Genomic DNA, 10,489 nt, shown 5'->3' on the forward strand with positions numbered 1-10,489 from the left:
TTCAGCCATGTTTTGATGAGAACCAATTGATGTATGTTGGTTAACCTGTCAGGATCAGTTGTCTAAGGTCTTGTTCTCTTCAGTCTTGGTTGGTTTATGATTTAATCAGTCTCATAGAACCAGTAGACGAACTGTTAAGAATTATGGAAATTAAACAGAACTGATTTGATCTTGTTTAGAACTGAATTGAGCTCAGTATGTTCTGATCTGATCTGAGCGGAGATGTCTATGGTCTGAAATTGTCTTGAACTGATGTCGTCTGAGTATAACCGAGTTAAGCTGTTGGGAACTGATTAGAACCGGAGTTAGCTGAGCATGAACTAAGCTGATATGAACCGAGTTAAATTGTTAAAGCTTGAACCGAGCTGAACATGGTATCAATCTGTCTTGAACCGAACTGATATGAGAGAACTGAACTGAAATGTTATGAACTGAGTTGAGTTTCTTCTTGAACCAGACTACTGAACCTTATGTTCCAACTGTTATGTTTTGAATTCAGATGGCCAAGGAGAGTATTCGGATCAGCCGGATCCTTGTGATGGTTCTGAACCGAGAGTGATCCAAAAGTGAAGTGTGATTAGCTTGAGCTCGAGTCTAGTCTTCCTTAACCAATCTCATGGATTTAAAGGTGAGTCTAGATAGATGATGAATAAATTATGAATGAGTATGCATGATTGCATATTGAATATGGTTGATTAATTAAGAATTAATCATGAATTAATTAAGGAATAATCATTGATTAATTAAGGATTAATCATGGATTAATTAAAGAGTAATTATGGTTTGATTTATTAAATATTATTCCTTAATCTATATTTATATATGAAGTATTTATCTAGTTTAAATACTTAAGAATAAGCAAGAATAATTCTTTGAGGTTATCCCGAGCCTTAGTACTTGTTCTCAAGTACTAATCTATAAGTATTCTATTAATAAGTGTGAATCATGTGAAGTCTTATTGTATACTCACTCTCCCAAAAGTCCCGCATTGCCGTGAATTGGTCCTGCAATATGGATCAAGGTCATGAAGACACGATGATGGGGTCGCACCCTGGAAACCGTGTAACTGCATGCAGCGTTGGATGTTCTATCTTGGAATATCTGATGGAGATGATGGTTATATTTATTCCCCGTTAAGCTCGGTTAGCCTTGGTGGTTTTCCGGGTTTAGCATATATATATATTAAGAGTATGAGTGATTGGCGGTTATCGTGGAGGTGATATTTAAGATAGATTCACATGGATGGATTGAGAGGCCTTATATTAATTATGGAATATAATTCCACTGCATTCAAATGGTGTCGATTGCTCGGGATACTATTGATATGTGTTTGGGTGTGGGATTAGACTCACTGAGTAAACTAGTTACTCATGACTCATTTGATATGCAGGTAACCAGTAGGTGGGAGACCTTTACTCTAGGACGGGAAGGAACGGCATTAGCCAGCGGTAGTTTTATTATCCTTGCAAAGTCATTTTGATATATCTTATGAATAAGATTTGTAGACCGAAAACCTCGAGGTTAATTTATAACAAATTTTGTGAGATGATTTTGAATGATATATAAACAATGTTTTTTTTTTTTAAAAGTACGGGTTCCATATGATATTAGTCCTTGTCCGGACGAACTAACTATCAGGTATTGCTTTCTCGGGTTGAAAAGCCTAGAGTGGTATCCGATAGGAGCGTTGGTGTTCTTTGATTGTTGTTCTAAGGCGATCGGAAGTATTCTGAGAACCTCAGATCGACCATCGAGGAACATCGACCGTGTCATTTCCGGTCATCTATGATCGGGGGTGTCACAGTGATCCTGGGAAGTTTGCAATACCATGCATAGTCAAGGGTGTTGAATTTCCCCATTCAATGTGTGACACATGAGCATCAGTTAGTATCCTCCTTATGATCATGGCAGACCAGCCTGGTTTGACCATCGAACATTCAACAGAATCCTTCACCTTCGTGGATCTTTTAGAAAAACGTTCAGGAGGTATCATAAGAGATCTGGAGGTACAGAATGCCCTTGTCTCTGTAGATTTTCATGTCCTAGACATCGAGCTTAACTGGAACTCTTCACTTCTGCTTGGAAGATCTTTCCTAGCTACAGAAGGAGCTGTATGTGACATGAACAAAAACAAATTGTGTCTGACGCTGATAGACCCCAACATCCAATACGACCCCATCCGACCTAAGAGAAAGGTCATTAACTCTGTGGATTACGGGAAAGAACTTGGCTTCATTGGCGCATGCCATTGTGGAGCAGAGTACGGATCAGAGTACGAAACAGAGTACTCGGAATCGATCGACACTCCCACCTTTCCATCGATCGATTCGAACGAGTCAACGGTGACCGATGACCGCAACAAAACGTCGCTCGACATTGATCAGCCGGTTGACCATTTTGCTTCACCTAATCATTGTTATCCACACTTTGCCTTCCAACCACCAAGCAAGAGAGGACGTGATGATTATTCCATAGGCAGTTGGGCAGACAGTGGTTTACATGAAAGTTTTGCAGTTAATACTGTAATTACTTCACCTAACGAGGAACATACAAAGGAATACAATGAGGATTATTGGAAAGAATGTGCAATAGAAATGTCTTTGCATGATGAAAGATTTGAAACCCATAAGTTCACCAACACGTTTCCAACATCGTTCGACGAAGTGCACTCCACATCGGTCGATACCCACCCTCGTCCAGCAAAACAACCGCTCACATCGATCGACACCCATACAGGAACATCGATCGATATTCGCGCCGCAGCGAAAATTCAGGAGCAGGAGAATATTCCCTCTCCAACTAGGTTTATAGATACCTATATAAAAAGTTTTGCACCCCTAAAGCCACCTCCACACACCAGAGCAGACACATAAGCAGAAAAGATGAACACTCTTCAATTTACATCAACAGGAAAATCCATGAAGAGGAATCATCTCAAGAACACAAGTTCTGCAGAAATTACTCTGCCATCGATCGATGCATCTGTATCACCATCGATCGAGACTACTCTTAACCCTAATCTTTATATTTCTATATTGGATGATAATGCAAACATTGATTACAGTTTTCTAACACCTGATGAATTTGGTATTTTCAGGAACCCAGATGGCAACGCACGTGCAATAGATGGAAGGATCTTACAAGTGTCCAGAGAGGACATAGCAGATATCCTTCAAGTGGTTAATGGACCTGACAACCTATTCTCACAGCAACGTGGCACTCCAGACGTCATTCAAACAGATCCTAACAACCAAGTAGGAGTCGCCGCAACAGAAATCAATCCAGATCTATCACGCCAACCAAAAGGTCAAGCATCGATTGCCGGGACAACTCAGACATCGATCGACAGGGTAACACCAACGTCGATCGATATGGATGACCCGACGTCGATCGACAGACGTTATGAATTTGAAAACCGCGCTTTTGACATGTACGGAGCCAGAAAGTTCACTTGGGAACGAAGGGACGAGTATGGAGTCTACAGAGATGAGTGTGGACACGCACAAAGCATAGCTGGTGAGATGATACCTGTCACAAAGGACAACATCAGGAAATTACTGGAAAGAGCATCTCTTTTTGAAGAGAGCCAGATCTGTCTTCCAGAACATGCCACTTCCTTCACACTCACAAGACTGGCACCAGAACTCTACACCAAAGATGAAATCAACGAGATGGTGTTTGGTATTTGTGGAGCTCATGAAAAACTGGGAGAGGAGCTCAAATCATTGGTAGAAGATACCCATCAACCTTTAGATAGAGGCTACAATGAGCTTTTCACAAGTATAGTAGAAATGAGGACAGAAATTGAGAGTCTACGTTAGCAACTTGAGAAGGAAGCCACGACCTCAACATCGATCGACGCACCACATGCACCATCGATCGACGTCAGTCTTCCTACAGCCCAGATCCCTGCAGAACCGCAATGTTCAGCAAAACACAAGGATGAATGGGAAGTCGCATACATCGACACGAGGATAAACGACGTATACTACCCTCTCAACAACAACGTGGACTGGCTGAGCACTAAAATCGAGCTACTACAGCAAGATCTGGACACCATTCGCAAGAAGGACCAACAACCAGCCACATCGATCGACGTGTGTACCATCACATCGCTCGACGCTAAGGTCTCAGCCATGAATGAGAGGCTGAGGACATGCATGACCGCTTCATATCACCAGTTATGATAGATTTAAACAAATTGTCTAGTCAAATACTTCATGCCCAAAGGGATATTGATAACATTACTAATCAAAAATTTTTGCAGGCAAACTCATCTTCGATCAACAGGCTACAAGGGCCATCGATCGATGGCAAGAATCCTGTGGAGTTACTTCCCTACACAGCAGCAGAGGTTGACGAGATCACATCCAAGATCTACACTGCTATAGACACCATGGAGGAACGACTTGACAAACGCTGCGATGACATCTACTTTCCATTCGACAACAGAATCAGTAGACGCACACAGAATGGATACAGAAAGAAGTCAAGGCCATTCAGAGGCAACTCGCAGCCCAACACCAGATATCAGCATCGATCTACAGGAAGCAAGCGAAATCGCTTGATGGTAAGTCGCCAAAATCGATCGACGAACACATAATCGCATCGATCGACGCCGAGTCTACACCAGCCGGCGAGCAGCTGATACACAAGACGATAGAGTCAATGCGCAAGGAACTGGCAGAACTTTCAGCATACGCCTATGACAACATAGGCTGGCACAAGGCCAGCATTGACAACGTTCAAGGAAGGCTACAGAACATCTCCAATGTACTTGAAAAGATGGATGACAAATGGACAAGAAATGATGAGGCCACAAGAAGTTTCATTGCATCTTGATCCAGAATGTGCAGAGATGACGTGGATGCTTGTTTTCCAACAAGCAGCTGTTTCTCCACCAAATAGCCAATCCCTACCACAGTCAAGCTAAATGACTATAACCAAGCGCTGAGTGGGAGGCAACCCACTATTAGGTATTTTAGTTTGGTTTTATTAGCTAGTGTTTATTTACTTTCGTTTTGTTCCTTTCAGATTTAGGAGACCCAAGTAGGAGGACCTGAATATCGACCGCCGACGAGACGTCGACATCACTCGACATAGACAAACACACGACGATCGATGTAACACTTTCCCATCGATCGATATCTAATCCGGTCAGATGTATCTTCCCAACTTGTTACATTTCGTACATCATTAACTATTTCATCATAACTCCGGCTGAGTTACACTGGGACAGTGTAATTTAAGTCTGGAGGACGATTTACTGATATAATTTATTTTATTATTATATAAATGGAATTTTAATACATTATGCTTAGCTATTGAAAATAGGGACTATAATCTTATATTGATTTAAACTTGAATATCTAACCAATCTTTAGCACCATTTTAGAATTACTGATTGCAGATAGCACTATAGATGCTAAAGCAGATCAACCTATCAAATACACACTTGCCTTGAAACGTATGAAGTAACCAAAGCTGATTTCCAACACTAAACCTGACATAACCGCTTGCCTTGGGGCTTGGTATACGTGGGATAGGATTCTTCAGACAGGTCTGGAAGGTAAAGCCTTGTGTAGATTATTTATCACATTTTCTCTCTCTAAGTTTCGACCCTAGAATAGTTAGTGAGTTCTATTAAAAAAAAATAATAATAAAAATAAAAATAAGATCTATTGTTTACTTAGGATGAGTCTGAACAGGACTTGGTGGCTAAAACCATTAAGGCTTGATTCATAAAGACTCCAATAAAAGAGTTCGAAACAGGACTTGGAGGTGGAAATCTTCAAGGCTCGCTTTCCCAAAGAACTCTTAGATATAGGTCAAAAAGAAGTGAACAGAGCTTGGTGGCAACCACCATTAAGTTTTGATTCATGGAAGCCTGTCCAATCTTGGTCACTGATCCTGCAATGGAAGCAGACTTTGACTCAAGAGAGAAAATTAGAGAGAGATGTTAGGGTCAAAATCGGTCACGACGGAATCAATGTCTGAAAGTCCATAAAAATCAGCATAACCATTTTTACGAAAAGTAATCTTCGTAAAGATATCTTTACGAACAGCATTGCAGTAAAATATCGTCCAAATCTCAATCGAACCACTAAATACCGATTGTCCGAAGGCAACGGACATGTATCCAAATCGGCTGCGGACAAGCTCGAGTATAGAAATCAGACCGCGGACAAGCCAAGCTCGATCGATACGCGGCGACCAAGCATGCACACAACTTGGCCAATCTCGGTCGCTACGTAGCGACCGAGCGAAGCCAATCTCGGTCGCTACGTAGCGACCGAGCTCAGCCAAGCCCGGTCTCTACGTAGCGACCGAGCGATCGTCCCGCTCGGTCGCTACATAGCGACCGAGCTCGAGCCAAAGCTCGGTCGCTACGTAGCGACCAAGCTCAGCCAAGCTCGGTCGCTACGTAGCGACCGAGCGATCGTCCCGCTCGGTCGCTATGTAGCGACCGAGCGTTCGTCCCGCTCGGTCGCTACGTAGCGACCGAGCTCGAGCCAAAGCTCGGTCGCTACGTAGCGACCGAGCGATCGTCCCGCTCGGTCGCTACGTAGCGACCGAGCTCAGCCAAGCTCGGTCGCTACGTAGCGACCGAGCGCTCGTCCCGCTCGGTCGCTACGAAGCGACCGGGTTCGAGCCAAATTTCGGTCGCTGTGTAGCGATTGAACCTTTCCGAACGTCAATACGACACCAGTTCTTGCATTCTCGTCAAAACCTTCGAATGCTATCTCCCGAAGACCGTAGCAAGCTCAGTCCATGTTTCCCGCCATTCTAATTCATCGATCAAACTTCGCGGATTAGAAACCGCGGAAAACTCGTAGTAAATGTGTCGAGTCGGAAGACGGCCCAAGGGACCTAAAACACGACTCGAGGCCCATCCTATGATTTTCCTAACCAAAAGCCCGTAAACCACAGCCTGGTTTACGCTTGGTCCACAAGGAAGGATAAATGTCAAGTTTCCGCGGATAAATACGGAAGTTTTGAAGATAATTGTGAAGATCGGGAAAAATGGAATATCTCCATTTTTATGCTATGACGGCTTAAGGGCAGAAGAGTAAAAGCGTAAACCGACCTTGGAGCTAGTATATAAGGAGTCCTAGGCGAGGAGCAAGGAGAGAACTTTTTAGACTCGGAATTCTCTGCACTTAGAGCATCCCCATTAGTGAACCCCATGAAAGGGGTTCACAAAGCATTTTTTTATTATTTTTTTTTTGGGGTTGATTTTTGTTTTTTAAAAAAAAAAAAAAAAAAAAAAAATTATTTTTTCGGACCAGTCGCGGGCCGCCACGTGCCGTGGGGCCCGCGCTACAGTGATGAACCAGGTTCATGGGGAAGGGGTGGAGAGAGACAGGTTCATCACTATTCCTTATTTTAATATTTTTTTTTTTGGGAATGTGTGTGAACCCCCCATAAGTTCACTAATGGGGGTGCTCTTAGAAACTTTAGGCTTTATTCTCGACAAGTTCGGTTTCTATGACTGGCACTCAATTACTAGACGAACTCGCCCAGGCAGTTTGATCTCTTTTCCAGCTCTATCAATTGAACTACGTTCGGCTTGATCCTCGAAAGGGGCACGTAGGCAGCCTTTAACAAGGTTCAGTCCGAAATCAATCAAAAACCTTTTATTTATCTTTTTCGTCTTTTGTTATCGAGCTGCAACTCAAATAGGTTTGAGCTTTTAGGCTGCTAGAACTAAGTAACTCGCTGACAGCCTTTGCGGCCAAAGCTTTTATGATCCCTTGTAATGATCGCAACGCTCTTACGCGGACTCGAAATAAGATCTACTGTTTTCTCAAAACTCGTTTGTTATCTTTTCATGATTTCCGCATATATTCGATCACTTGTCGTTGGCTCTCGCAGAGATCCGGGACCTCTGGGAAATTAGGGTTTTCCTAGTTTCCTTATTTAAACAGAAATCGACAGTGCGAATTTCGGTTCCCACAGTTTGGCGCTAGAAGGAGGGGGGGTTACGGATTACTCTTACTCATGGCCACAAAACGCTTGATTGAAACGATGTTTGGATATATGAAAGACAAACTCGCAGCACTGACTGCTCCTATGGCCAACGCTTACGCAAACGCCGTAGTTTTCAACAAAATCGAAAACTTAGTCGCGACCTTCCGCCACAGGAAGATCACTAAAACAAGCTCGCGATTTCTCCTTGTAAACAAGAAGGGAAACGATAAATCTTATCAAAACCCCGTAAAGAAATCTCGATGCGTAAGGGTTTTACCAAAACACGTTTTCCGAAAGTATTTCGGAAGGATAAAACTTGTTCTCCCAAAAAAACCGCTGAAAAACCCCTACGTTAATCGCGGAAAAAGGAAACGCAACAAAACGATTACACAGCTCGGTCGCTACGTAGCGACCGAGCACGCACACTGCTTGGTCGCTACGTAGCGGTCGAGCACGCACACGCTGCTCGGTCGCTACGTAGGGACCGAGCTCAAGCCAACTCTCCACTCGCTACGTAGCGACCTGTAAGGCCTCAGAAAGGTCCTCCTTTGGGTTCTCTTTTGAATCCTCGTCGAAACACTTTTCGTTTCGTCTCAATCAGAGTTTCCGTTGAGATTTTACGACGAAAACAAGTAGGACTCTTCTCGGCTTGCTTCCACTCGCTACGTAGCGACCTGTCAGACTGTCAGTCGCTACGTAGCGACCTGTAAGGCCTCAGAAAGGTCCTCCTTTGGGTTCTCTTTTGAATCCTCGTCGAAACGCTTTTCGTTTCGTCTCAATCAGAGTTTCCGTTGAGATTTTACGACGAAAAAAAGTACGACTCTTCTCGGCTTGCTTCCACTCGCTACGTAGCGACCTGTCAGACTGTAAATCGCTACGTAGCGACCTGTAAGGCCTCAGAAAGGTCCTCCTTTGGGTTCTCTTTTGAATCCTCGTCGAAACGCTTTTCGTTTCGTCTCAATCGGAGTTTCCGTTGAGATTTTACGAAGAAAACATGTACGACTCTTCTCGGCTTGCTTCCACTCGCTACGTAGCGACCTGTCAGACTGTCAGTCGCTACGTAGCGACCTGTAAGGCCTCAGAAAGGTCCTCCTTTGGGTTGTCTTTTGAATCCTCATCGAAACGATTTTCGTTTCGTCTCGATCGGAGTTTCCGTTGAGATTTTACGACGAAAACAAGTAGGACGCTTCTCGGCTTGCTTCCATTCGCTACGTAGCGACCTGTCAGACTGTCAGTCGCTACGTAGCGTCCTGTAAGTCCTCAAAGGGTCCCTCCTTTGCGTTCTCCTTTGAATCCTCTTCGAAACGCTTTTCGTTTCGTCTCGATCAGAGTTTCCGTTGAGATTTTACGACGAAAACAAGTGGGACTCGTCTCGGCTCCCTTCCACTCGCTATAGCGACCGAGATGACATCCTCACTCGCTATAGCGACTTGTCAGGCATCAAAGGGGTCCTCCTTTGCGTTCTCCTTTGAATTTTAATCGAAAAGCTTTTCGTTTCGTCTCAATCGGAGTTTCCGTTGAGATTTTACGATAAAAATAAGTAAACCTCATCTTAAACTCCTTGGCTTGTTTCTGCTCACCCTACCTCCATCTTTGCGTTCACTTTCAAATGTCGATTGAAACGTCTCTTGTTTCGCCTCGATTGAAGTTACCATTGAGACTTTACGATATAAAAAAAAAAACCGCAAAGACCTATTTTCTCGCATGGATTCAGATTAATCGTATGAAACGGCAATGGTTAACTTAACACCTTAGCCGCCTTAACTATACGATTACGTTGAACCTTTTTACAAAAATTGACGTCTTATCTAAGGAGAAGATAACAGTCAAGTTCGGAAGATAAATGTCGAGTTTCAAAGGATAAACACCAATATCGGAAATGGCGAACATACACGAGAATAGGAAACAAAAATGAGCACGCAAAACTGAGAAGGGACAAAACTGCATCTTCGAGAGAACTAAGGTATTTCCGACTTGAAATTTTTGAAATCAGACTTGGAATTTTCGTAGGAAATTACTTTGAGGCTGCCATAGAACTTTAGGGAACGTAAAACCTAGGCGGATAGTCTAGCGAACTAAGTTTTGAGCGATTTTTCCTGTCTCGATATATTGTTCCATAATTGCTCATCCAGATCTTGCAAACCGATCTAAACTCCCCGAAAGTCGAGAAACGATCGCCACGCATATCAAGTTCACTTCCTAAAGAGAGAAAAAGTTAGAGACATGAACGTCGTCTTAAAACCGATTCGTTTCTGGCAATTTTCTCGGAACCGAATTATCGATCATTCCAAACATCAGGAGAAGAAACGTACACAACCCTTCAAAGTATCGGTTCAACCGTTTTTCTTTCGTAAAAAAATAAAAGGGAGTAGGTACGTACACTATACTCGTATACTCCCAAACTTCAAAAAACTTCTGCAAATCGTCAAGAATAGGCAAACGACAATCTTAATATTCGTCTAAACGCTAGCAACCTATCCAGACGATCATGAACATAATCTCAAAAACTATACATCAT

This window comes from Brassica rapa, chromosome A03 (genome assembly GCF_000309985.2).
Source record: "Brassica rapa cultivar Chiifu-401-42 chromosome A03, CAAS_Brap_v3.01, whole genome shotgun sequence".
Lineage (NCBI taxonomy): Eukaryota > Viridiplantae > Streptophyta > Magnoliopsida > Brassicales > Brassicaceae > Brassica > Brassica rapa.